Source organism: Alexandromys fortis, unplaced genomic scaffold, assembly GCF_014885135.2.
Source record: "Alexandromys fortis isolate MF-2015 unplaced genomic scaffold, M_Fortis_MF-2015_v1.1 scaffold_136, whole genome shotgun sequence".
Taxonomy (NCBI): domain Eukaryota; kingdom Metazoa; phylum Chordata; class Mammalia; order Rodentia; family Cricetidae; genus Alexandromys; species Alexandromys fortis.
The window spans coordinates 278,004-284,003 of record NW_026068024.1 but is presented as its reverse complement, the minus strand read 5'-3'; positions in this window follow the sequence as shown (position 1 = coordinate 284,003).

Sequence of the window (6,000 nt, the reverse complement as noted above, 5' to 3'; positions counted from 1 at the left end):
GTCTCGAAAAACAAAACAACAACAACAAAAAAAGAGTTGCCATGGCCATGGTGTCTCTTCACAGCACCAGGAACCCTAACTGAAGCATCCTTTATGCCGTCTGCTAAATGAGGAGTGTCTCTTCCCACTGTGTCTTCTGTTTTCATTAGTTGGCACTGAACCATAACTGAGAGCTTTTTTCTCATTCACTTATTTGTATTAATGTAAATAGACATATGGAGTCTGACTTTAGTCAAAGGTTGTGACCCATCACTGCCATTATTTTTAACTCCTTTTGTTGCACCCACGAGTGCTTTCTTCCTTTCAGTCATAAGGTATTCCTGGGTTCAATTTGTACATTTCTTGTTTCAGCTCCAGAGTAAATCATTTGCCCCCAGGGTTTCTGCTTCCTTTTAATAAAGGATAGCATCTGCAAATCAAAATCTGGATTCTTATTATGCTGTTATTAGGTCCAAGTAGTTTTATCTCATTTATATATGCATACAGATGCATGCACACACACCTATAACTACTAATCTACAATAGATATACACATACATATAATAAATATAGGAGTCCATGCCTAATACCTCAGTTCCAATTCACTTCCTCAATGGTTCTTTCTTTTTCTTTTCTTGGATTTTCCTGCAGTGTTTCTAAACGCCTCCTCTGAGAATGAGGATTTTGGGTCCCCTCCCCCATAGTTACTTATTTTCCCCATCTCAGCCACACCCCTCTCTGTCCCTCCTACCACGTCTCATCCCATCCCTTTCCTGTTGTTTCACCTGCTTTTGTTCCAGCGCTCCTGGTCTCTGAGGTGCCTTGGTGGCCCCCAGACCTTCACCAGCTTTAGGTTTCTATTGTCGTCCTGCCTTTTCACAATTGGGAAGGGGAGGGAAGGGACAATGTAGCAGGTTTTAGAAGAAAAACAAAAACCGAACAAAGTTAGCCCTCCGAACTAATCTGCAGACCATCTATTTCCTAGCTCCCCGTTTTGAATGTCTACACAAAACCATAAACAAGCAACCCCCCCCCAAAAAAGATAAAACAAAACACCCCCCCCCAAAGCCCCAAACAACAAAAATCCATTTGCTAGGTCTTTAAAAGGTAAGGAATAAACCAGACAGTGGTGGCGCACGCCCTTAATCCCAGCCTGATGGAGGCAGAGGCAGGGGGATCTCTGGGAGTTTGAGGCCAGCCTGGTTTACACAGTGAATTTTAGGACAGTCAGGGCTACACACACACAAAAAAAAACTGTCTTTAAAAACCAAATCCAGGCTCCAAAGCTACAGAGAAACTCTGTCTCAAAAAAACCAACCGACCAACAAGCAAACAAACCAAAACCAAATCCAACCAACCAAATAAAAAACAAACAAACAAACAAACAAAGAGAAAGAACTAAAGCTGACATAGAATACCAGGACCCACCCCATGCTGCTCTCCCCATGCCAAGGACAAGTCAAAAACTATTCTGGCGAGACTGGTGAGCCAACCTGGGGCAGGTTTCTCCTTCCACACGAGAGAAGCTGACTCCGAGAAAAGCTGACTTTTCTGCATTATGATCCAATTGTGAACAAAAAAGTTCTCTTCATAGAACAGAAAAAATGCGCTCCCTCTAAGCAGTGGATTGAAAGTGAATTTGATTCATAAAGGGGAAGACTGAGGGCGAAGGACTGGCTCAGAAACCTGCAGTGTTTGCTGAAGAAGAGGAGACACACAGCATGGTCACAGGTGTGGTGAAGGCCGCTGGGAAGGAACCGTGCCAGGAAAGAGTTCTTCACAGAGACCAAATGTTTATCTCGCTGTATTTTTAAATAGGCATTACTAAGAAAAATGTTGAAAAAAAAAAAAGAAATAAAGATGAGAATGATGTTACAGTTTTCAGGATCCAGATAAAAAATCTTTTCACCAAAGGGCTCCCGACAGGATATCCCACTCCTGAAGTTAGCGGCTCAGCCTTACCAGGCCTTGGCCAGCAGAGGCGCTACACTGTAAAGAGTGAGCATGCTTGCGGCCCTTCAAGGGCGTAGTCAATAACAGGGAGTTAGAGCAGATGCCTCTACCAGTATAAGTACTTGATGCGGCCAGCACAGTAAGTGAGGGTCCCAGGCATCTTTGGCGTTCATGAGGTCTCAGCTGTGACAAACACACAGGCGCTGGTCACCGGCTGGCTTGAGCTTCGTGGGGCTTGCTCATTAGATCCTGCCCATCACCTTAGGTGCGTAAAGCCGGGGCAGTCAGCACCATGTTTCTGAAGTCAGAGAAATAATCTCGTCCTTTCTGGAAACCATGGGTGGTAGCCCCGGCGCTTTCAGTTCAGCCCAGGCGTTTACTCACCCTTAGCTCTCCTTCCACTCATTAGAAAGCACAAATTCTTCTCTGAGGACAGATCAGATTTCACAGAACTGTGGCACCCTCGGGGTCCGCTTTCATCTTTGGTTAATCACTCTCCATCTACTCTGAATTTAGCCTCATTTGCAGCCTTGAGGTTGCCCTTGATCTATGATAAGGACGGGTAATTTTTTAAATGTATGCCATGGATGATTATTAGTGGAGTCTGTGGAGTAAAGAACTTTTGAGTCATAATATGAGTTCAATAGGAAAGAGTGTTGTAATTGATTCGTGATGTCTGCCCTGAGCATGGGAAAGAGGAATTGGGTACCTGTATAACAAAATTTCCACCTCTATTCTAGGATTTAAGCCTACGTTATAGCTGAGAATAAGGTGAAACAGTTTTGGAGGTGGTAGTTAGTAATACTTTAATTTCAAAGATGACAGACATGGTACCTTTTATCTACCATCCTCATTTATATTGTCAATATTTTAGCACATGTGTGTTTGACTAATGATAAGAAAAGAAATGAGCGGAGTGCAGGAAGTGAATATTTGTTGTGCAATTACTAGCCGTCAGCTATTATTTTAGGAGCCTTGCAAACATATCTTAGCAAATATTCTAAACAACCTATTAAACCAGAATATTGTTTCTCTTTTTAGTAATAAATCAAGACCCAGAGAAGTAAGCTATTTGCCTAAACTGTAATATAGAATTCAAGTCCAAAGACGATACTTTTCTTGATGTATTTGGGCAGTAGCTATTAATCTGGGTCAGATTAAAAATAAAGCAACAAAATATTTAGATTAGGATGACTGAGTCTCATCCTAGATGATTACATCCCGGTCTCCAGGAAAGGGAAGTTAGCTCTGTTGAGAAGGCATAAATAAATGCCCCCGATTCTAATCTGTAACTGGGCAAGACAACCAAGGAATCTTCCATGGAGGGAGCCAGATAACTCACAGTTACATTGAACACACTTTTGCTTTCCTCTCCATATCTTGTCCAGTGTAATTCACGGGATAGTCAAGGCTCGGAAAGCAGAAAGCTTTACATTGGGACAGCTCTTGCAGCCCACTTGGGGTTTGAATGCAAATCTCTGCATCCAAAGGACACCCTGTTTGCACACCACTAGGTTGTTCCTTTAGGATTCTGTCTTTGTGCTTGGTATTGAACAGTCCTAGAATCTCAACCCCCAAGTCTGGCCTTAGCCTGTTACCCTCTAACTGGTGGGAAGTTCATACTCAGATTGCTTTCATGGGAACCTATTGCAAGAGATGCTTCCAGAAGCTCGTATTTGCTATTTTGGGACTTCATGCAGCTCAGAGAAAGGTTGTTTCTGAGGCTGGGATCCCAGAGCAGAGGGTTCTTGCCTCTGAATGTTGTCTGTGTCTAGGCCAGGTAACTCTTGAGTCTCCTCCTTGGTGTCCCGATGCTATAAAGATGTGAAAAGCGTGCGACCAGTCTCCATGACATATTGAGGGCACCTGTGTGTTGGTCCTTGTGCTACCGCACTGACTTCAGCTCCTGTGGCCAGAGTTGTGAATGTTCATGGGATAAATTTGAAGTTTATTAAGGATGAAATCTTGTAGGCTTTGGCATAAAGGAAGGTACTAGACATGGATATTAGTTATCAGGCAGTTTGAGGGAGGATGGAGAGTGAGGGAATGGTTTCTCGGGGCTTCTGACACCTCCAGGGTGGGGACAAGGAATACATCAACTGAGCCTGGTCCAGGCCCTCAGCTTTAGGGTCCTACTGGATCTGAGCTTCTTCCATACTGGCAGAACTCCATTTGTCTTTCAGGAACATGTAGGAGCAAGGGAGATGGGAGACTTGACCTGTTTGGGGTTCAGTGAAACAAGCCAGGTATGGAAAATAATACGTATTCTCACTTCGTGAGACCTGGGAGTTGATTCCACAGAAGGAAAGAGCTGAGTAGTGCCCGCTAGAAAAGAGAGAGTTAATGATAGGCTCCCAAACACAGCGGAGTGACTACCATTCACAATAATGTTTGGTTGTTGCTGTTTTAAGAGCTAGAAAAGTTTGAAGCTGCCCGACACAAAGGACTGGTACCTAAATAAGGCGCGGGGAGGCTGACGACTATTCTGGTTTGATCATTATATATTTTTACATTGTCAAACAGAACTTCCTCAATATGTCCAGTAGAAAATACCAGTGGAAAGAAGAAAGTGATCCAGCTCCTAAAATTGAAACCCTGGAGGATTTCCATGGCTACCCTCGGGTTTGAGTCTGTTTTAATTTTCCTCTCAATGATGGCACCTCCAACAGAGACATCCTCATGGAGTGCTTACCACTGCCAAGCCAAGAGGCCGCATCATTCATCTGGAGGAAAGTTTTCCTTAGAACAGACGGCTGCATGTCTTGATACAGGACATAGACATTTCTTGAAAGGCTTTTTGTTCAAAGCCAGACAAGGTCCCAGCCTTACTTTCTTTTAGGAAAGATGAAAACATCACAGCCTGTGGTAGTGGAGGGCACCGGGCAAACTAAACTGACTTGCCCTGAGGTGCAGGCATGAATGTATGTGTTTTATTTATTATTTACAGCACAACCTGTCCAGACACTGTGCATTAGAAGCTGGAAGACAGCACTGACGGAAGCCCGAGCACTGGGGTTGAGCAAGGCCCTTTGAAACTCCAGCAGACTTTCATCAGGGCCTTCCGGGCCCCCATGGGCGAAGCTGTTTGCTCAAACTCCCTCTGCTCGCTCCCTCACAAATTACCTCCTCAACTTGATTTAGGCTCTGGGAAGCTGAGAGATTGGCGATTTCCAATGAGCCTTTCAGTCCAGATGTGTCCATAATAGAAACCGCTGGGCAGTGGGGCATAATTAACCAGCTCTCCTTCGCTGAGACGGCAGAATGGCATTAATTCTGCCAACTGGGCTCGACGTGAATTGGCTGGAATGTTCTGAGTCGATTTCCAGCTGCTGCTTATGCTGCTCTGGCTTCCAACAGGATTTGCATTCCAAATAAAATGAGGCCCGAAATAGATGCCCAATACACGTTGTTCAATGCTATTTTTAATCAGTGATCACTTGGTTAGCTGTGGAAGATGATTAGCTGGTCTCAATGCATTTCAGCTTTCCCAGGGTCGTGCACACCAGATCTAAGCACACACTGACTTAGTTTCTCCTGGAGCCTTTTCCCTTCTCAGACTCTTTCCACAGAGGGTAGCACTAGAGTGGAGTGGGTCACAGCAGCACAGATGTGACACAGTTACAAGCTCCAGAACTGGAAGACCATTTATTTTGGCTAAGGATGTGTTTAAGTAGGCTCGGGTTCCACTAGAGAATCTTCGTGAGAGTCAGAAGTGTGAGGCTTCTACCCTACAAAAAAAATAAATAAAAAATAAAAAAAAATTACCCTGACACTCACTTGGAACTATCAAGCCAATCTCTGATTTTTTCAAAGTTGCTTTTTATTTTTAAATGTGTGTATGTGTCTGTGTCTGGGGTGTATGTGAGTGTGAGTGCAGTTGCCCATGGAGGCCAGAAGAGGGCATATGAGTTCCTAGAGCTGGAATTACAGGTGGTCAGGAGCCGTCTGACACAGATGCTAGGACCTGAACTCTGGTCCTCTGTAAGAGCAGTGTGAACTCCTGTGAGCCAACTCTCCAGCACCATCAATCCCTTTTAATCCACAGAGGGGTGTGGGGAGAAATGTCTA